The sequence below is a fragment of the Pteropus vampyrus genome, unplaced genomic scaffold, assembly GCF_000151845.1.
Source record: "Pteropus vampyrus isolate Shadow unplaced genomic scaffold, Pvam_2.0 Scaffold24, whole genome shotgun sequence".
Classification (NCBI taxonomy): Eukaryota; Metazoa; Chordata; class Mammalia; order Chiroptera; family Pteropodidae; genus Pteropus; species Pteropus vampyrus.
This window is the reverse complement of record NW_011888805.1, coordinates 5425586-5448065: the sequence shown is the minus strand read 5'-3', so window position 1 is coordinate 5448065 and position 22480 is coordinate 5425586. Positions and strand designations below refer to the sequence as shown.

At 37.4% G+C, this 22480-nt stretch overlaps 1 protein-coding gene across 4 annotated transcripts in view; it reads right to left on the bottom strand.

Moving 5' to 3' along the window:
- The window catches only part of HIVEP2 (human immunodeficiency virus type I enhancer binding protein 2), a 185693-nt gene that overhangs the window by 161872 nt on the left and 1341 nt on the right, over nt 1-22480 (bottom strand). The window contains exon 1 of one of the 4 annotated variants that reach the window (XM_011356135.2): nt 22224-22438. The exons of the other annotated variants lie outside the window; for them this stretch is intronic. The gene's annotated coding sequence lies outside the window, so the exon portion shown is untranslated. Of the gene's footprint in view, nt 1-22223; nt 22439-22480 lie in introns of those variants that run through there. 4 annotated transcript variants of the gene reach the window in all.

The window sequence follows — 22480 nt, the reverse complement described above, 5'->3', positions numbered from 1 at the left end:
ATTCGTTAAGAGGATAAAGATTTAAGGATATGAAATAATAAAATATGAGTATTAAATTAATTTATGCATGTAAAGTGCCTAGAAAAATGCCTGGCACCCAATATATATTTTTTAGTTCACTATGAACTAAAATCTTGATCAGATTCTAAACCTGCAAGGATAAATAAGGTTCTATTGCCCTCTCCCTACTGAAGATGACAATCCAGTAGGATCATAAACTAATTTCAAGCCAGTGATTTATCCAAGTATGAAAGCACTAGAGGGAAAGGATTATAAAACTTCTTTTGGAAATTGGAGGACTTAATCCTCTCTTAGAAACTTCTGTATCAAATTTAAATGTCTCCCCTACACATCAATAGTCTGATCTTATAGAGTCATTCATAAATACCAAATGACAGAAGAATATAAATGCCAGCCACCTCATAATTATTAAATCACTTTTCAGTGCTTATCTTACTTTAACCCTTCAGAGCCCTTGGTGCTGATGCTCACTCCCTCTTTGGAGAAATGCTTGACTCCCTTGGCAAAGTAAGATATGACTTTCCCGGTTGCCCAGCTACCTCTCTGGTCCACATCTTGGTGGTCTGGCCTCAGCATGCATCTCTCCCCTATTATGCACGATCTCTCAGTTGTCTTTTAAGTTTCATCTGTACTAAATTGTTTAGAATTCCCCCAAACTCCCCCATGTCTTCTCAAACCCTCTCCAAGTGTTCTAGATACCTGCTGACCATTGGAAGGGCCGTTGAGGGAAGTCCCATTTCACTCCTCCCCAAAGGATGGCTTAGGGAGCCATCTAAGTCTTATCACTCTCTATTTCCTTCTGTTTTGCACTTATTCTATAATATCCTAATTGTTGGATGCCAAACCAGTTCCCTCACTAGACCATGATGTCTTTGAGGGTAGTCATATAAGCATTAAATTATTATTTGATAATATATAAGTATCACGAATAAATAAGACTTTTTAAAATGGTCTTCTTACCTAGCATGTGTTGAGAACAAGTGCTTTATATTAATTTGTTAAATCCTCACAACAATCTTTGAAGTCGTTTTAGAAATTATCTCCATTGTACAGATGAGGAAAACCGAGGCTAAGAGAAATGATGTAACTTTTCCAAAGTCACACGACTAGAAAGTGGCTGAGACAACATTCAAACTCAGGAAGCCCAGCTCTGAAACCCATGACCGGGAGGTCATGCCCTATACTGCCTATACTGATTTCCCAGCTGTAAAATAAGCAACAGAACTGGCTCTCGACAAGAATTATAAAATTTACATCCCTTTCAAACCTTAAATATAGATTTTAAAACAACTGATTTGCCCCTAGAGACAAAGAAAGGATCAGATGACCACAACAAGTTCCTTCCACTACTATATACCCTCTTCTGTTATTTCACATACTCACTGTATTCTCCAAAAAGCAAAGAAACATGTTTTAACCTAAATCCTGACCAATATCTAACACACTATGTATTATCAATAAATCAATAATTACTGAATAGTTACATCACAGATCATAGGGAGAAATCTTTAATAGTAAGCCCTATTCCCATCCGCCCTGAGATAACTCATGGATTACAGTCCTAACCTTACCTCCAAAGTTTGCCATGAAATATCTCGCTTTTATTATTATTTTCACATCGCTCTAGTATATAGTCAGTCTTTGGAAATAAATGACATCATTCTATTTATAGTGTTCTGTTTTTAGTAGTCCGATCGTTGAAAATGTCAAATCCTAGAAAACGTAGCATTCCTAAGCGAGCTGCCCTTTTTTTCTAAACAGGTAAAGGGTTAAATGTTTAAAACAGTTAAATAAACACAAGCCAAAATATAACTCAGGATATAAAGAAAAAAATAAGATAGAGAGGTGATGCTACTAACTACATCTCTCATCATGTTAACTTCCATCTCTCACATGTATCAGCACTTTCACTTAGCGACCCAACTTTAAGAGGTTATATTGAGCACTTTGAGAAGTCTTCTTCTAAGACCATTTACATTCAGTTCCAAATATTCTAGTCAAGACACATTCTTGGGTGGAACCCAAACAGTCCATTTTTCATTTTGTCAAACTTCAGGGAGACAGGGAAACTAAGACCCACAATCAAACCAATGTTTTCATAAGTAAAATCTATATTTCCAAATTCTATAGTCAGGTTGCTCATTTTGTCACAAATATCTACTGAGCACCAAGATCAGCTACACAATTTGCAGAGCCCAGTGCAAAACAAAAATGCAGAACCCCTAGTGCAAAAATTACGACATTTAAGACATCAGAGCAATAAACCAAGCTCGGGGCCCTTCTGAGATTGGGGTTTTGTGGGACTGCACAGGTCATACGCCCACCCAAGAAGCTAGCCCTGTTGAGCCCCTAGATTGTATGTGGGGCACCGTCCTGCACTGGAAGTACAGAAATGGCCTTTTAACCCACAATCCCAATTTCCAAAAAGGCTCAAACGCAGCATCAAAGATCTTGTTAGGTAATCAGCGGTCAAACATAAACTACATTGAAGAGCTCAAAGACTCTGGATCTCAAACTGCTATGTAGAGCCTTAGGGTTAAGTGCTAGTAAAAAAGTGATTCAAATTGAAGTGCACTGCTCTTTAGCTTCATTCACTAAATGTCTTCTTTTGTAAATCAATAGGTCAACATGCTTTTTAAAAAAATACTCTCCTTAGATGAAAAAGGAGGGTTACAAATAATAATCACAGTAAATAAAGCACCCAGGATGCCAATACTTCTAAATATTATGCTTCTTTCAATATTTTTCAACTTAATAAAAGTCTATTGCGATCTACTATATATTTACATTTCATTGAAAAATTAAATAATGTTTCATATCGGCTGAATTCAAATCACTAAACAAAAAGAGGATTCTGAAATTATGGCCCAGGCACATGAAATAACATCTGAAACATGAGAGACAGCAGCAGCACCTTAATTTCTTCATTTGCACCTGTACACTGGGCATCTCTCTGCTCTGGGTGGAGCACTGTTCTAGGCATTGGGGATTCAGTGAAGACGAGACAAAATCTGCCCTGGCTTGTGCAGTTCATTGGTAAAGGCAGAGGGTAGACAACAAATTCTTTTAAAAATGTTTTTTAAGATATTTTAAATGACAATTCCAAGGTATAACAGAGGATTGTATTTATTCTAGGCTTTTCCTCCAAGAGGCACAAACTTCTTAGCTGAGAAATAAAAAATATTTTTCTACCTACGCTAATCAGAACTGTAGTTTTGGTCACTTGGCACAAAATTCTTCTGCAGCATAAAAACAGAATATACTCTCCCTCCCACCCCAAAGTAGATAGATTCGTAATTCATGTGTGAATCAAATTACATATGTTTGGGCCACAGTTGCAAATGAGGTATTGGGTCTGGATTAACATTATAAAAATTCAGATTCAATGTACAGTCCATAAGAACTCACAAGGTGGTTTTCATAAAACAGCATGCTAATCTCCTGGTTCTTATGAGATTTAATTAATATGTCTAAGGATCCTACTTAGCAACTCCAACGAGATGCTGCGTAAAAACTAAGGATTACTGTTAATACAGATCTGGAGTAATTGATCCTTATCTTAATACTGCTAAATAAATATTTTCATAATACCAGTGCTATAAATGGCCAAGCTGGGCTTAAAAGCAGTTAAATCTTATTACAGAGAAAATAAACATGCTGCGGGGGACCCAAATATAATGTGGCCACAAAGTATGAAACTAGCATCCACTTTGACAGTTTTCCTTGTTGTGTCAGATACAACTTCTAAATAATTTTACCACAGAGAGAGAAAAGGGGAAAAGAGAATCATATTTTTAAAAAACTAATCTTGCATTAGCCTGGTGCCTTCCAGTTTTACAAAACATTTTCACTCTCACACCATCTCATTTGCCCCTTGACTCCGTTTAACTGTTCAGAGCGTGCTATAATGGAGTCTACTCTCTTTGGCATAGTACCAAGGAGCTACAACTTCCCCTCTGTTCTTAACTTCTAATTTTATTTCCTTTAGTGGGCCATTGAGAATATCTGTACAAATGTTTTTGTGCATTTCATAACCAAATAAGAGTACTACCATAACAACTTGAGTGAGGCTTGGATAGTAAAAAGAGAGGATCTCTTCTGTCAAAGGGAAAAGTGATTTAAAAAAGATGTAATTTTTAAATCTATAGCTCTTCTTCCAAGTGTATTCAAATAATCTTCAATTTCCTTATTGCATAAACCAGCTGAAAGTGTCCCAAGGGAAATTACATTGTATTATACACCCATCTAATGATCCCGCGGGGACTTATTTTAAAGGAAAATATTTAGGCAATAATTACAAAAGCATAAGTCAGTGATTAGTTTCATGACAGCTTAACTTAAACACGTAAACAGTGTATGTCCCAATTTAGAATAATTTCTAGGATTACTGCGAAGTACTAAATAATATTTTCATCTGTGAAATCCCTTCTCTGACAAGCCTTTGACATAAGAAACCATAGCAGACCTCCCAGTGAACTTTGGCATTTTGGCTTGTGTGGCCAAAAGAGCAATCTACCATTACAAAGCCTATTCATGAGTCAACCAGAGACGTTATCACAATGATGACTGCCCAGCTGATAGGACCCTTCTTTATCATGCTCTCGAGTATACAAAACACATGAGATCCATGTTACTAAATTATAGATTCTTGGTACTAAACATCAGTTCTAAAATGTAACTTGAAAGGTCATTAATGCAAATTAGAACACTTTTTACTTAAAAGGCTGGATTTACTGCTTGGCTTCAATTTCTTAAACCTATCTAAAGCGAAAAAAAAAGTTAAAAAAAAAAAACCCAGTAAAATTCCATCTATAATTTGAGGATAACACATCCAAGGCCACAGTAATGTTCTCAAATTGACAAGACCATTAATATTTTTTTTAAACTAGATTCACTACCTAAATAAAGATTAAGTGCATAAATACTAAGATAATTTTCTAGTACTGATTCTGTCTCCAAGCGGATAAAGGCATGATGCTTGTGCTTTACACTAAATATGCACTTTGTTGTTTCCACAACAAAGTAAAATGTGACAGTTAGAAGGAGGGTTAGACAAGAGGTTTCTTGTCAGGGCTTTGTGAAAAAAGAAAGACTACATTCTAGCAAGGCGATGTAAAAGTCTACTCAGGCCCTCCGGAGTCGGCATTATTCAGCACTATTCGCCCCGATTTCGGGAGCCTGCCAATGCTTTTGGCCCACCTGACCGGGTGTTCTATTATGCAAGTGCTGTGGTCTCCCCAAGGCCAGTGGCATCCCGGTCCGTTCAGCACAGTGGCGTTCCCTGGCAAGCTCGGCCAAGTGAGCCACTGCAAAATAAGTGCATCCTCCTCGGTGTCCCTGCCCCCGCCGACCCGGAGTGGGTAGCCCCAAGGGCCGGCCGGCGCCCTGGCCCCGAAACGAGGTCTGGGCGGGCGCTGCCGCGGCCTCCGGGGAAAGCGAGCCCCACTTTCTCTGGGCAGGAAGGGGGGAGGCCGAGAGCATTTCCTGTTGTGCAGCTGAAACGAGCGGAGACGTCATTGCATTCACACTCCCTCGGGTGTCAGCGGACCGGGGGCCAAAGTTCAGCCCCTTCCAGGGCGGGCCGAGCGCGGCGGGGACGAGGGCTCGGTGGCCGGGGCTCCCGGGTCCTGGACGGACGCCCGGCGCCTGGCGGCCGCAGAACCCCGCGCGGGGACGCGGCCGAGCCGCCTGGAGCAGCGTCGGCCGCGGGGGCAGTCGCTTTTCCTCCCAGAATAAACCAAGACCAGCAACTACTGCAGGCTGGCCTCCCCGTCCCCCATTTATTTCCCAGGGTGAAGGGAAAGGCGTGTGTTTCCAGGTGCTTAGAGGAAGCACTTTCCTTGCGCAAGTTTCTTAGCTTAATTTTTAACGTAATTTCCCCAAAGATGATTCTTTCCCACCAGGATTATTTTTAAATAATCAAAAGTGAAAATATTTTCAATGTTGTTGAAATTAAGTCTCTTCGATTTTTAGCTCCTATTGTGGATCCCTCTTAGCTGCCAGATAAAGAGAGGAAAAGAACGTTTCTGTACTGCATAGCTCCAGTGAGGTCAAAAAAGGCAAGAATATACCCCTTTGACGTCTCTAAAGCATGTTCTGTATGTTTTCATTATTAAAAGACCCATTACACAACACATAAAGCCCTTTTACTTACTAGGTCCTTAATTTATCATATCTCAAATGTCTAATATAAAAAATCAGAGTCTCTTAAGAATCTTTCAATCTTGTACTTATCCATTTTAATGGCACACAAAACTTTTGGCCAGAATGTTTTAAAATGGCAATTACCCATTCGTATAAAAATAATTGTGATTTTTAAAGTTTCCTTTATTCTAAATTCCCAGATTTCCATTTACTTTCAAACCATAAAGTAGATTATAACCATGTGTCATTCTAGAGAAGCGGTGGTTTATGGTTCATAAGGATTAAAAATAAGACCACAAGGTATTGTATAACCATTTTTAAATTAAAAAACGAAAGTTTAATGTGTCAATGAGACTGTCAATTACAAAACAAATTATAGATTGTTTTTCTCATGGTGAATCAATGTTACAAATTATATTGTGCCAACAACTCTAACATCTGAACTAAGCAATGTTTCACATCAGAACATAGAATTAAAACATTTCGTGTTCTACCACAGGTAAGCTATATATAGACTTCGGGTGGTAATGATGTGTCAATATAGGTTGTACCATTTTGGTGCAAGATTTTAATAGTGCAGGAGGCTGGGGCAGGGGAGTGTTAGGAAGCATATGAGAAATCTAATTCTATTCAATTTTGCTGTGAACCTAAAACTTGTAAAAAAAGTAAAGTTTATCTTAAAGATATATGGTTAGGGTGTTATAAGTATCATATTTCAAATATGCACTGCATTGTAACCTACAGATTCACAAGTAAAGGAATCTTGAGAATTGACCAAAAAAATTATCTTGATGCTTTCATGAAGTTCATCATCTGGGTCTACCCCTGCTTATCAAAGAAGTTATATATACTGAAAAAAAATATTTTAAATGCTAAAAAAAGACTTTACAATTTAATATAGTTAGTTGCCCTATCCAGCCATTCACTACTTCAGGGCAATGTTAAAGGTATTGTTGGCTTCCATGTAAATTGATCCAAAGTCCCTGGGTGCTTTTTCTGTTGTCTTATTTTCTAAACATCTGAATAACACAATTATTTTATCATGTAACAATTTAAACCTGCATAGTTTATTATTGTTGACCATTTCGCTTCACATATATTCCTTTGCCCATTTTATCAAGAACTAGACTCAGAGAACACAGGACTATCACAGACTAATGGATCTCAGATGGGCTCCTTTCAGTCTTGTTGGCGAGGAATCCCAAATCCTTCCCCTTCCCATACTCCAAACTCTGAACTAAAACCACACCCTCTATACTTCATAGGATGCTCTGTGCTAGCTTGATAGCCAGTGCCTCTGCCTGGGAATGCTGGGAGAGGACTACAAAATAATCACATCCAAAGGCTTTATCTACTTAGCTTGAATACAGCAATATTTAACAACCGTGAGCTTCACAAATTGTATCAAAGGATTCTTGATTATAAAAGTGATACCGATGTGATCTCACACCAAGTTTTTTCAGTGGCTTTTTTCCCCTCATATCATCATTTTACCCATTAAATCACTACAGTGATTCTTGTGGTTTTGATTAGAACATACTTCTACTTATTCCTTTAAAAATCATCTGCCAATGGTATACCATTAACACTCCACAAACTGCAAGTGACTGCCCAAATACTGTCTAAACTCACTGAAGATTTTATTCAAAGTTCATGCTTTCTGGTTTGTACTTAATTGTGGTGATGGCACTTGGAAAATTATCCTATTTTATAATACTAATTTCAGACTAATGAAACCAGTATTATCAAAAATTTAATATAGACTGAAATATAAAGACCAGTATAATAGCAGTAAAGTAAATCAACTGTGAATAAATACATAATTGAAAATATAAACCATAATAATAAACTACAAGGTCTTCAAGTTCCTGGTGCTATTTTCAAATGCATCTATTTTATATCATGAAAGAGAACAAATAATCTGTGAGGATAAAAGGATAATTGGCAGGGTAAATACTTTACACTTTCTGGAAACTGCCAGAAAAAAAAATTTTTTTAAATGCTCCAATTTTTTTCATTAAAGTATGTAATGAGGTGCACAATTCCAGCCTAGTAAAATATATTCATTTCATTCAATGAAAAGGATGAGACTTGACGTCTCCCAAGTTAATTCTTTTAAAACTCATTATTTAATTCAGAATTGGTTCCATTTAGATATGTAGTTACAATCTGAGAGTAACGGTGAATTGCTGCAGTAATTACTTGGGTCTCCATGTTTCAGAGATCCCAGCTCTCCACCACAAGAACCTCCACATTTTCTTAGATCCTAGATAGTCTTTGATATAACTTTACTGAGAAAGGCTGACTTGTCTCACAAGCAGAAATCTCTAAAAATATTCAGAAGGGTATACTAAGTCTATATTCTCTCATAACCTCCGATATAAAAGTAGTATTCTCAAATGAGCATTAACCAATCATTCTTTGTTTTTCCGGAAAACTGGCTCCCAAGAAATGCGACGATAAAAGCATCATGACATTCTTCTTTCTCAGGTCCACAGCCTATTTCCATTGCATATTGTAGGACTGCATTGTCCCTCTAGAGCCAGTACTTTCCCAAATTAGAGCCCAGCTCAAAATTAAATACCATATAGTCAAATGAAGATAGTAGCTCACTGAGTGAACAGGAATATACAGGAATGAAGAGAGAAGTGTATTACACGCACTCACAAACACACACATGAATGAATAAACCTTTCATGGAAAACCTACCTACCTACATGCTTCTGAATCTTTGGTTCAAATAAGACCCTTTTCTACTTCAGTATTTCCAAGCCCCATGATTTTATTTTTCTTACAAACTGTGCCCAAAATGACAACCTTTCTCTTTAGTAAATGACACTCAGCACAAATTACTAGTGTCTTGATCCCTTCAAGGCTGATTAACTATATGAAGTACAGCACCTGTTACTGAGACAATCCCCAGACCTACAGGTGGTTCAAACACTATTCATTCCCTCCTCTGGACAATAAGATGAGGCATCAATCATCACGACTTGTACCTTTCAGGCTCTAGGTAAAAGTAGTGTGTTCTTCAACTGAAACAAGTGCATGCAGTGCTCAAGTGTTTAAGAACACACCTCCTTTTTCAGCCTCCATCTATATTTACTATTTCAGAATAGGTCCTCAATAAAGTCTCACAGTAAATGCTCAGATGACCTATAATCATCTGTGTATTATTGAATCACTGTGCCCACATGCATTAAAGTGTAATTAAAAATTAATGAACTGTACATTATTTTATTACAATAAAGTATTTTTTAATTCTCTCTTTGTTCCTCACAGAGTCTGGTGTACTTCTCTAGAAACTAAAAGTGTAACTAGAGCTTAATCTAAAATTAGTTACCAAAATAAAACATCATTTCCTGGATGGGTACTTTGATTTTGGAACTCTTCTTTTAACCACAGAAGTATTCCCCAACACTCTATAGTCCACTTTTAATTAACAGAAACTATAAATTGAAGAAAAAGTTATTTTATACTAAAATGGCAACTGTTGAAGCTAACCTTGGTGTCTGCAGTGCATGTCATTTATATGGCCAAAGAGTACTAAGAAGAAAGGGTATGAATAACTGGCACAAGTGTGAATACAACAGTATGTCCATCAGCAATATATTGACTTTACCTATGTAATTAATCAGTGTCGTTGAAATATATAGCTGGGCTTCTGGGACAGAGAAAGTAATAATAATCCCTATTTCGAAGCCAATCTGTCTTATATGCAAAATATAAGACATACTCTTTGTGAGTGAAATAGAATTTTCATACTCTTTGTGAGTGAAATAGAATTTTCTGCACAGAAATCTTATCCATTTCATTTCATTTCATTTATCTATGTTTGTAAAGTTATGAAACTGCAAAATCAGGGACTAAACTCTCGATGTGTTACAGTACATGTTCCTACCATTACCTAGTATTTGACGTACAAACTCTTTAAACTGGAATACAAGTCCTTAGATAATATATTACAACCACTAGGACCTTTTTTACATTCATTTGATATGCATTTTATGCTGCCCTCAAATCAGATGCTCTGAAAACACTCTTGACACTTTCCCACGTTGGTATCTATCAAAATCAAGTCCTATATAAAGCATCCCCTTCTCCCACAAAACCTCTTGTGATCTCCTCAGCCAGGGGTGATTTTGTGCCTTAATACTGCATATATGCTTCTCTTGTAGTATTTAAACTGCTTCTTTTAACTATAGCTCCCTTGGCATAGTTCTCTGCCTCAACATAGATTATAAAAGTTTTCTATCTTTATTTTATTTTATATTGCCATATATCCTACACATGTCAGAACCTCAATAATTCTATTTGTTAAAATAGATTTGTATTACATTATTATACATTTCCACTCTGTTCCAGCTGTAAAAGTCTCAGAAAGCATGTCTAGGCCTTTTCCATAAAACATTTCTAAACCAGTTGGCAAGAGGCTATATTCTAAAGAGTAACTGGAGATAAGCAATTTGTTTTTGAGGACTCATAACAAGCATAGCCTGGAGTATATTCCAGACATGACCAGCCTGATCCCTAAAGAAATTAATAAAATAAAAATGAAAACTACATAATAAGAGGTCTAGTTGAAGGAACTAGGACTATTTAGCCTGGAGAAAAGAATATCCTAGGTGAACACGATCGCTATCTTTAAATAATTGTAGGATTGTCGTGCAAGCCAATGCTCAAACTTGTTCTGGATAGCTACAGAGAGCCCGACTGCTGATAAACTGAAGCCTCCAAGAATGGAATAGGCCTCCTTAAGAAAGGAAGAGATATTTTAGTAGAGACTGGATGCAGGCAGACCATGGTGGTTTGTCCTGAGTGATTTCTCCTTGCTCAGTTGGGGATTAAATGATACCTCCAATGGTTTTATCTAATCTCGAAATTCTATGAAAGACATCACATTGAAAGTATCCTGTAACCATTTCATAAATCATTGCATCAGACCCTACACCTAAGCAAATTAATCAGCATAATTTCTACTAGATCCGTTAAGAGATGCCCTAAATAAGTCATCTCTGCAGTACTACAAATTGTATCAGAGTGACAGGAAGAAGTAAAACTTCTCATCAAATGCTGATACTGAAGATGCAGCCTGCTTTAAACCAAGATCTGCCCCATCTGGAAAAACTGCACTGAAAAGGTGACATTGACTAAGGAAGCAAGCTATCTGCATATTCCCAAAGACCCTCAGGATTCCATTTCTATACCCTTTCCTTCTCTTCTCTCTGCCTCGTTTTTTAGAAATACTTATATGTCAGACATAAGAACAGTAGTTTGATTTGCATAATTGTGTACTGTAAAAAATTTCTTATGAAATTTAAACCAAAACCAATTGGCTTAAAGGAGATCAAAAAAGCATTTGTTTGCTTTTACAACTATAGGAAACGTTAATATAATCATGGCAGGCTTCAAGACCAAGGCAACTTTGGTATAAAGTTCAAAATGCCTTCTGTTTACTTCTCATTGCTTCCATCCTACATAAGCCATAAGAAGACACCAAAAGAAAGGCATTTTCCTCACAATATAAATTCCTGGGATTATTAGCTAAAATGGTAAATTTTTCCAAATCAGTTAGTAATATCTATCATAACTATTTTCAGACATCATTAGCTTTAACATAAGCAAATCTCTACTGACCATGGCCAAAAATCAACTAATGACTGAACAAATTTAGAGCTTGCCCATTAGAAAATCTAATCTCCACACTTGGTTTCCAGTTATTTGCTATACTCTATACTGTCAGGTGATTTATTTTAAAAGGTCATTTTGAATATGCTCAGCCACTTGGCCCATTTTAAAAGCTACATTTGATTATATTTGGACACCAAGTTCATCACAAGTTACTGAGGTCCTTTGAACAAGGAAACATGGAAAACTCAAAAACAAATGTTTTTGGATTCTTTTTCTTTTACTTGAATGGGTATGATGATCTCAAAATTTTGTTGCACATGGACATTAGTGACCTACACAAAATTTAAATGCACCGGGGGATATTATAACAAGCTGTGGAGCTGCTGACCATTATCTTTCTGAAAACAATTACATATGCCATAATAAACTGCATCAATAGCAGTCAATTATCTCAAGAACACTCTACTAACTCTTGTCACAAATGTAATGCTGTGTATCAGACTTTTTTTCAACAATTGAATTATTCTCAAAACTTAGCGTTGCTTCATATTCTAAAAATAGCCACTCCAATTCTCCTGTGTTATTCTGCTCTGTTCCCAGGAGGTAGGGCAGTGCTATAAACAATGCTTCTTTTTCGCAGATGAAGAAACAATGAAATATAACAAAGGTACAGGCACTTTGCCTGAGTCATTTTGAAAATCAATAATGAAGCAAGCAATAAACTACTGGGGCTAGGGTTTACTGCCTCCGATTCTGGTGTTCCCTGCAGCCCTGGTTTGAGCCCTAATGAGCACATCCTCACGACAAGGACAGAAAAGATATTTGAAATCCTCTTTTTCTCCCAAAAGTCTCTATTTCTCCCAACATAAACTTTGATGCATGGCAAACAAATTGAATGACAAGAAAATAAACTGGATGTTTATAACTTTGGATGTTTCCTTTGCTCAGAGAAACAGAGATTATTCAAAATGTAAGCATCAGGACAAAAAAGAAAAATAAAGTTTGATAATTGTTCCATGGATAATTAGAAGCTGAACTTCCTATGACCTATCTGTGAAGTGTTGGGCCAGCCATCAGCATTGTCCCACAGGGCACTGCTGAGTTGCAAAGACAGATTTCATCACTAGCTTCAAATGAAAGGAAAAGATTCACCCCCAGCCTTCTCTCCTTCCTTTTTCTTTGTTTCAGTAAGGCAAGGATCTGAAATGGAGAAAAGGAATACACTCTCTCTCTGCTGAATTTATCCAGACAGGCCCACCAGGAAACATACTCCTCCTCAAACTACACAGTGGCCACCTTCACACAGCATGAATCACACAGCTTCCCTTCTCACAGCACCCTAAACAGAACATGGCCCAAGAAGACTGTCCTGCACGGAAGAATCCCAGTTCAACCATAACCTTCCCTATCCAACTACAGGAAAAGATTACCTCGAGATGGCTCCATCTCTTCACATGCTGTAAAAATGAAATGGGAAGTACAGAGCCCAGAGAGACTTTGACTATGAGTATAAGAAGTGTTTGTGACTGCCAGGTGGATAGGTAAAGCAGTTTTTTTCCCTGGAGGACTTCTTAAAAAGCTGAAAAAGCACTTAAGGATGAGCAGATTGATGGACTGTGGCTATAGAAGTGAAGTCTAGCCAGGACTTCACCCCTCATTTGGCTCTGATGACCTCTCATCTTAGAGTGGGTCAAATTTTTCTTGCCTTTGGACTGTAAGCTGCTTGCGAATTATGATTTTAAACATTCACCAACTATCTACTGCATGCCAGTTGTATACCATACACTGTGTTGGCCACATTTCTGTGAAGGTACAAGCCATTCCAATCTACTAGAAATTTTATAACAAAAATTATCAGTAAAAAAAATTTTAAATTCATTTAAGTAAGATTCAAAACATACATTGCAAATATAAGTTATGGTAACCTCTTTAATTTAACAAGCTTATAAATGCATATTACAATATGCATTTATTGTATGTATGTTATTGTATGTCACTTATAAACCATTTTCTTCCCCCATGAAAAAACAGCTTGAACCTGATTCTACAGGTTATGAAAGCTGTAATACTGAAGCATAAAGAGAAATTTTTTAAAAACAGTGCTATAACACTTAGTTATGTAAAAACAGTACCTCTTCAAAAACTACCTTACTATGAAAAATATAGATATAATAAATGGGATATTTTCATTAGTGACTTAGTAATTCTTGCAATGCTTCTTTAACTATTATTTGGCTTGAGAGACCCAATATAAAAGTAGATTTCCAAAAACACTGGAAAGTAGTATAAGGACTGAATTTGTCCTAAAAATTTCTAAATTCATCCAAGAGAATGTAAACGCCAGGAGGGCAAGGTTTTTTGTTTGTTTGTGTTCACTGTTTTGGTCACTAATAAATCTCTAGTTTCTAGAATAGCACCTTTTCCAGAGCAGGTGCTTAACAAACCTTTGCTGAGTTAATAAATGTTTGTTTAAGAGTCAACAGTCCCATCAACACTCCAATCGCATCTCCTAAGCAAGGCCCCACGAGTAAACACTGGTTCTCCTCTCTTGAGATTTACATAGAAGTTCAAATTGGGTAATTTAGGCCCCAAAGACTATTTTTAGACCAAAAAATCCAGAAGGATGATCCACAGAGAACCAGAGAATTTAGTTCATTTCACTGAGAAATATCCCGATCGTTAACTGGTATTTTCACATTGAAAATGTGCATTCTGATGTTGTTTCTTAAACTATTTCAATCAAGAGTTTAATAGACATTTGAAAAATGTATACAGCAATTTGAGTTCTCTTGTGTTTTTCTTTTGGTCTAAACCTTTCTTAATGATAATCATAGCTACCAGGTATCACATACTTACTACGTGGTCATTGAGACAGGTACACACATTGTCGTAAAAAATTCACAATGACCTTTAAACAGATATTATCATTCTCATTTTTATAACCTCTGGAGATTCCTAAATTCCCCCAGCTAGTGGTGGTGGAGCTGGAATTCACCCTGCTGTCTGACTTCACATCTAACCTCTTAGCCCCTAGACTACCCGTGTAGCCCACTAGCAGATGTGCATAAACCACGAGGAGAAACATTGTGCAAAGTGATGAAAACAGTCAGCAATTTAATTTAATTTTTGAAATGATTCTGATGTTTAACACTTGCCTATGCTTCACAGAACGGTGGAAAGACCAAATGTTTTTGGAGCCAAAGAGCCCCAAGTTCAAATCCTGCTTCACCATTGCCTACCGTGGAATCCCTGCAGAACCTTTTAACTTTCCTGAGTCTCAGCTTCTCAAAGTAAAACATGAAGATAACACCAGCTCTTCTAGGGGTTGTTATTGGAGGTTGCCTGGTATGAAGCCTGGCACAGAGTAAGTGCTCTTTAAGCCTAAATTCCCTTCCTTCTAACGGATTTGCTAAATTGGCACTGTGCTGATTTTTTTTTTAAGTGTTTAGTTCATCCTTGTAATACCATAATTACAAAATATAATGACACTGCATTCTCTAGAACTACAAAGTAGAATTTATAAACTGATAGAATATGAGTTGGAAGAGGCTTTAGAGGCCATCTGTTTCAATCCTTTCCATTTCCAAATGAAGTCCAGAGCGTTTAGACTTGTTTCCAAGTTTTTACCGAAAGTTCAATGCAAAGACACACTAGACCTTATGTCCCTCCACCCGACTCACACTCTACCTCCAGTTTTTGCCTCGCATTACACATGCATGGCAATGCATGTAATTTTCAGACAATTAAGCAGTATAAAATAACCTCAGTTTAATTGCATCCAATTAACAAGCCAAATTAGTGTTTCATATGTACACTATTAAACGAGTTGTCTGGCTTCCAAAAGAAATAAAACACTGTTTCAAATGAATCTAGCATTTTAGTGAACAAAGCTACTTGCAATTTAAATTACCTTTCCTATAATCTTCTTTATATGAAATCAGACCTAATCTCCATTTAAAAAGAAATACTTCTGCAACTATCAAGATGAGGATTCCTGCTGTATTTTAAGTATCAACATTTTCCTTCTTACTGAACACATGATTGTCTATGATTAGTATATGTGTGTATATATGTATGTGTGTGCACGCTCATGCATACCTATGCACATACGCATGCCTGTAGATCCCTAAACAAATACAAATGAGGGTGTGTCTAACATTTACTTACTGCCTAGTTTCAAAAGTCCCACTTTTTTGTTGGGCTTTTCTGAAATCAAGTGAATCTGCCCAATGCAAATAATAAGAGCTTCAATGATCTGCTTTCTTTTTCAGAGAAAATGAAACCACCAAATAAATCTTGGTTAAAAAAAAAAACAAAAACAAAAAAAAAACGAACATTGCCGTTTGATACACTCTACTATTCTATCTATCCAGTATGTCCAGTATTGTCATGATTTAGGTACAATTGGGTATCAATTGAAAAGCAGTATGCTAATGAACTATGAAATGAATCATTTTTGCATTCCTTAAAATATTTACACCTAAAAATATAAATACCTTATCATTTTAAGTATAATAATTTTATAAATTGGTGTTAAAAATTATTAATATTGATGAATGTTGTCTGGAGTAAAAAGTTTTATAGTAGATTAAAATAATAATTCAGTACTATATTTAAAATGTAGTTCAAATTGACAATCTGCCATACATATTTGACCATGTTTATCAAAATATTTTTATCACTTTTGTTATTTATTATTTTTTAAGATGTCCATTAACAGGAAAAAACAACCATATTGTCATGCAGTAAAGTCCACCTTTGTTACTTCTCTTTGGGGTATTACAGCAATTTAACTGCCTACTTGCCAATATGCCCATCTCAAATACATTTATAATCTTTGTAAACACACATATTATAGCATCACTCCTCTGCTCAAAAACCTTAAGTGAAGTCTGGCTTTGTCAGGCAGGCTTCAGAGCCCCACGTGACCTGGATCTAATGTACCTTTCCAAGTTCACTATAGCCCTTCTCTCCCCTAGTACTATAACTGTGCCCCACCACTCTAGATCACATTATGCTGTGCCCCTCCCTTCCCTCATAGTAAAACTTATTGAAAGTCTACTCAATCTTCAAGGCCCCCTAGAAAAAAATCCCTTTTCCTACAAAGACCCTCTTATCATTCTGGTTGGAAGAAAACATGCTTCCATTAATAATCTACTTTCACTTGTAAGTTTTTATGAAGTTTATTTATAAGCCACATGTCTTCGCCAGATTGTAAAATTCTCAAAGTCAGGGATCATCATCTTTTTATCTCTCGGTTACTCATTCTGACCCCAAGTCTCGCTCCAGAGCCCAAACCTGGTACTCCTGTATAAGCTGATTCTTTTAGCCACTTAAAGTGAATTTTCTACATTACATAAATTTTAAGTCAGGGAGCAAATTAATTAAATGGAATTTAATGCAGTCAACAAAATGGAATATGAGTCCAAGATTACATAAAGGAATGTTATTTTCATTATTTTTTTCTGTTCTTTTCCTTCAAATTCCTTTGTTACATTGACCCCTAATCATAAGAAAAGTTAAAATCTAAACTTCCCAAAGGTCCTGATATTTGCAATCATGTAGAGAAATTGTCTGGGGAATTGGATGTTTCACTAGCCATTTAGAAACATAGATCCAGCTCATGCAGGGCTCCAAAGATTAATCGGTTACTTCACACAGTGACCATGTAAAGATTTCTCAATTGGTAATTATTTATTAATTGAATCAGTGATGCTGGCCAATTTAGTTAACTGGAGTCCCAAATAAGTACTTCTTAAAACTTAAATTACTTATTCTTTTAAAAATTTATTCTTTCAAAAATTATAACAACAGCTATCTTATAACTAAACCCCTCTAACTGAAGTCAGCACATAGAATCATAACACATTTTCAGGGGACCAAAGATGTAGAAGTACCATGAAGAGACACCTGCTACATACATCAGCCTCCTCAAACTTCTAGGCCCTGCCCTCCTAAATTTCCTCTCCAATGACCAGTTTCTAACATGACCAACAGTAGAATCATCTGACATCCTGATTTGCCAAGGACAATTCCCATTTATGCCGGGTTAGATAATCATTCATGTGGTCAACCTCCCATATGGTCTGGCTTCACCTTGCATCACCTCTCTTGTTATCTGCCCTCCATCCACACCGGCTTGCTATCAACTCCTCAAAACACTGTATATCTCCCAACCTCAGGGCATTTGCATGGTTCCTCTTTGTACAATACCTTCCCCCTCTTCCCATCTACCTTTTTCTACTGACTCTTATTTATCTTTCAGTCTCATCTCAAATATCACCTCCTCAGAGAGGTTTCTTGTCCACCCCCCAGACAAGAGTGATATACCCCTTGTTATACACTTCTTTACATTTCTTCCATAAAACTTATAATGAATGTGGCATTGCATATATCAGTCAACTCGATTAGATTAGAAGCTCCTTTTCTAGTCTGGATCATCAGTATACCCTTGGTGTCTAACACAAGGCCTGCCCCACGGTAAATACTTGTTCAATGAATGGACGAATAAATTGTTTTGATCAGCAATGACCCGGACACCTGTCATAGTGCTCTGAAAAAAGGGCTAAGTTTATATATGAGTTATAAGTCAAAAATGCTGGCTGGCCGAGTACTTCCTGACCTTATATCCAAACATCTGGTGACTCAGAGTGGTAGGTCAAACCCTACCTGCCTTCTGCCCAGAATCATCTTCAGGCATACAAAATCATTTTCATCTCTTCTCTCCAAAGGACTTTCTGCAAATATGCCTATATAGTTAGACTCCAAATTGTAAGCTGATGGGAATCTAAAGTTATGGATACTTGTAGAATAGACCACGTCATAGTTAATAGCTCAAATAATGGGTAATGGGAGCATGTTAACATCATCACCTATATGGCCTAGTACAATAGTGATACAAGTTATTAAGCAGTTCTGATTCTATTCCAAATGCAGTCTTGAAGAAAGGGTAGTCATATATCTATCTTAATGCTAGCACCCATTGTCTACCTCAGAGAAGCCAAAGATTGCACAGACCAAGTTAGCTATGTTATTCTCTTGTACATGAAGACTTGGGAGTTGCGTCACAACAATAAAGTGCTAAAATATTTTTCCAACTTACTTAGAACCGTCCCATAGCTAAAAAACAAACAAACAAACAAACAAACTGATTTATACCTCCTTTTTGTGAGCATTGCCATAAACAGCAAGTAGAAAGCAATGCTTTTGATTGTGGTGTCAGGAATAAGCAGAAAATTATATCATTTGTACAATTTCTTTCAAACATGCAATCTTATTTTCATAGTTTTCCCATTTTTCTTTAATCCTCTGTGTTCACCTTCAGCTTCAGACATTGAGAAGTCTCACTGAAACATTCACAAAAGTTGTATTCAAGATTAATGAAGGCTCTGCCTATGTGGTTACAGCAACCCCATAAATGCTGGATGATTTGAAGCCCCTTAAAATGTGAAGTCTATTGAGTTAGCAAACTTCCACTGCTTCTTTTTATAATATCACTTAAAAAGTTGCAACATTCACATACAAGTTTTAGCCAAAATATGGATTCACAATGAATTCATATATAAATCCATTAACTAGAAGTACATCATTGAAATTTTCAGATAGAGATTTAAATTGTGAACCATTTCTCCACCTACAATACTACTGCATAGACCAACAGAGAGTTCTGCTGATGCTATGAACCAAAATGTGAAAACAGTGTTTGTTTTTAACAGACATCAGTGATTAGTGGCCTGTTTAATTCCCAACCATCCATCCAGTTGACCTTAGCCAATTTGTCCTAATATTAGTTACCACATCAGGTATTACATTACTCCACATCCTAATAGATTACACTTTTCACTCATGCCAAATAACATTTTCTATAGGTCTTTAAAACTACTTTTCCTATGTTGAAGTTTTCCAGTTAACCTCGGATAATAACTGATAACTCAAAAAACCTAAAACCAACACAAATACAAAACATTAGGCAAATTCTTAAAGATTCTTCATTTTAAATTGAATCAGCATAAAAGATTCAACCTGGTTTTCTAAATTGTGACAAGGTGCCAAAAGTTCAAGTAGACACATGTACCATTATTCCACAAAGAACACCTGCATACATGTTGCCTCTGTTTTGTTTTCATAGTAACAAGAACATCTGTAAACATATTTCATATAAAAGGAGCCTGATCAATCAAAAGATTCCGCTGGCTAATCTTTCAATGTAGTAAAATAGCATGATTTCATTATGTGATAATATACACATAGAAAATCTATTTTCACATTCCATGTTTAATAGAAATATAGAAATGTTATTTTTCCAAAGGCCTCCACAAGGATCTAACCAGTTAAAAATCAGTTAAATTCTAAATTTGTAATATCACTAATACACTACCATTCCCAATATTGTTCCTGAATCAATTGCACATCAATTTATCAATATGCTTATATTAATATAAGCAGCCCCTACTAAAGCCAAGCACATAAAATAGAATCATCATAACAGAAATACAGATGACAAAAAGTGAATTGGTTTTATACCTGACCTATGTTCAAAGCAAGAAACCCAGACAATTTTCAAAAGATTCATCATCATAATATATATTTTCTGTACACGAGATATATACTGCATGTTTCAAACCTAGTGGTCAAAAAAGGTTATGACACTTGAAGCATACTACCATTATTAAGTGAATATTGGTAAATACCTTTCACTTCAAAACAAAAATGCACAATTCTCATCATGACTTCTTAGTGTTCCACAGGAATTTTGTCTTAATAATAAAAATGATATCCGTTTTACTCACGTGGAAGGCATTTGTCTTGATAAACTATTTGGCCTATATCCTAAAAATTAAACCCAATCTACTCATTACACACTCTACTTAGTTAAAATTTTGCTTTGGCACTCTTATGAGATGAAAAAACACTGGACATTTGTAAATTCTAGTATATATAATATATATATATATATAAAGTACATACATCTATGTATGTATTATATATGCAAATATTTAAAATAACTTGCTTTGCTAAAGGACAAACATCACCAAATACTACTATATCAACGGAGGAAATGTTTCTAATAAAGTTAAATGGCCTTTTTCTAGGAGGACAGATCATTGCAAATTTAATTAAAACGGATCTTATTAATATTTCAAGTAATTTCTGGGCTTGATTATGCACTACAAAAGAAACAACTGTGCTGGAGAGAAAAATCAATAGCCCTTGACTAGGGCTCTGAGTATGCTAGAAAAACACAGATCTCTTATGAATTACCAAGGTCTAGCCTTTAAGGGTAGGGGAGAGTACCAATATTTATTTGGAGGTAAAGTTATTTTTAAAATGACAAAAAGAGAGAGAGAGAGAGAGAGAGAGAGAGAGAGAGAGAAATCAGTTCACATTTTCCATTGTAATGAAAGTACCGGAAACAAGCCTTTTTATGTTCATTTTAGGCCTAAGTAATTGTACGAGGATAAGGCTTTTGCAATGTCAGTTGCACACACTGCTTCCTGTACGAATTCTAAGCCATTACAGGTGTCCTAAGGCCTCCAGTGAAACCTATTAGGAGGGGATTCCTCCGGTCCCTACTGCCCCCTACCCCGCACATATTATCGCCCATCTCCTCCAAGTATCTTAATTAAAGACCCCCTTTTCTCTGAACTCTCGAGGTTAAAGTACCCACTTTCCTCGGCATAGCATGTTAAAAGCTTTCTCATTAGAGAGGACTAGTTCCTGCAGTCCTTTTTAGTTAGATGCTTTCAAGTCAGAGAGAAGAGGAGCCACTTGAGAAAACCCTCCTTCCCCTCTTGCTTTACCCCACTGGGAGCCACGTCCCCGAAGGACACCACCAAGGGACACTTCCTGACCTTCTATCCTCTCATCCAATTTGGGCTTGGAGGGTTGGGGTCGCATTTTCTCGTGTCCTCTGCTGCACTGGATGTGTTATGTAAGAGGGACAGAACGCGGGAGGCACATGCGTATAAAGCGCACCGATCTGTGATAACAGCTGGGGTGGCAGAGCTAATCTGGAGTCTTCCCCCCACCAAATACGACAGACACCACACACACATCACCCCTCCCCGCACGCCCACCCACCCCCACAGCAGTGTTTTCCTGTCTCACCCCTTCCAGTACCAGACGCACAGAATGGAAAGGCGGGGGGAGGGGTGAAGGGAGGTGAGCAAGGAGGAGGAGAAGCAGCAGCACATCTGCTTTGATAGCAGCCGGCTGAGCCGCCGCGGCAGAGAGCCCCTCGTTAACCCCCTTCCTGTGGCTGCACCACGTCATGGAACATTCCCGGAACGGGCCAACGTTCCACCCACTTCAGGGAACAGACATAAAGGCGCAGACCCAGCTCCCCACAGTGCACAGCCCAAACACACATGTCCCTTCCCGATCCCCAGGCAGACACACAGACGAACACGCATGCAAAACGCCCCCACCCGTCTCCGCGCGCCGCGGGCCAGCCCGCGCCTCCGGGAGCCGCTCTTCGACCCGTGCACCCGCAAGGCGAGGACGCCTCCGCCTGAACCTTCCATCGAGACAGTCCCCTCCTTCCTGGCTTCCTTCCTTCTCTCCTTCCTTCCTTCCTTTCTTACTCGGCAGGAGAAAAGAGTCACTGAAATGCCAACAGCCAGCGCCTTCGCAGCGCTCGCTCGGCCGCAGGCCGGCGGCCCGGCCCTCGCGCCGCCCGCCCGCC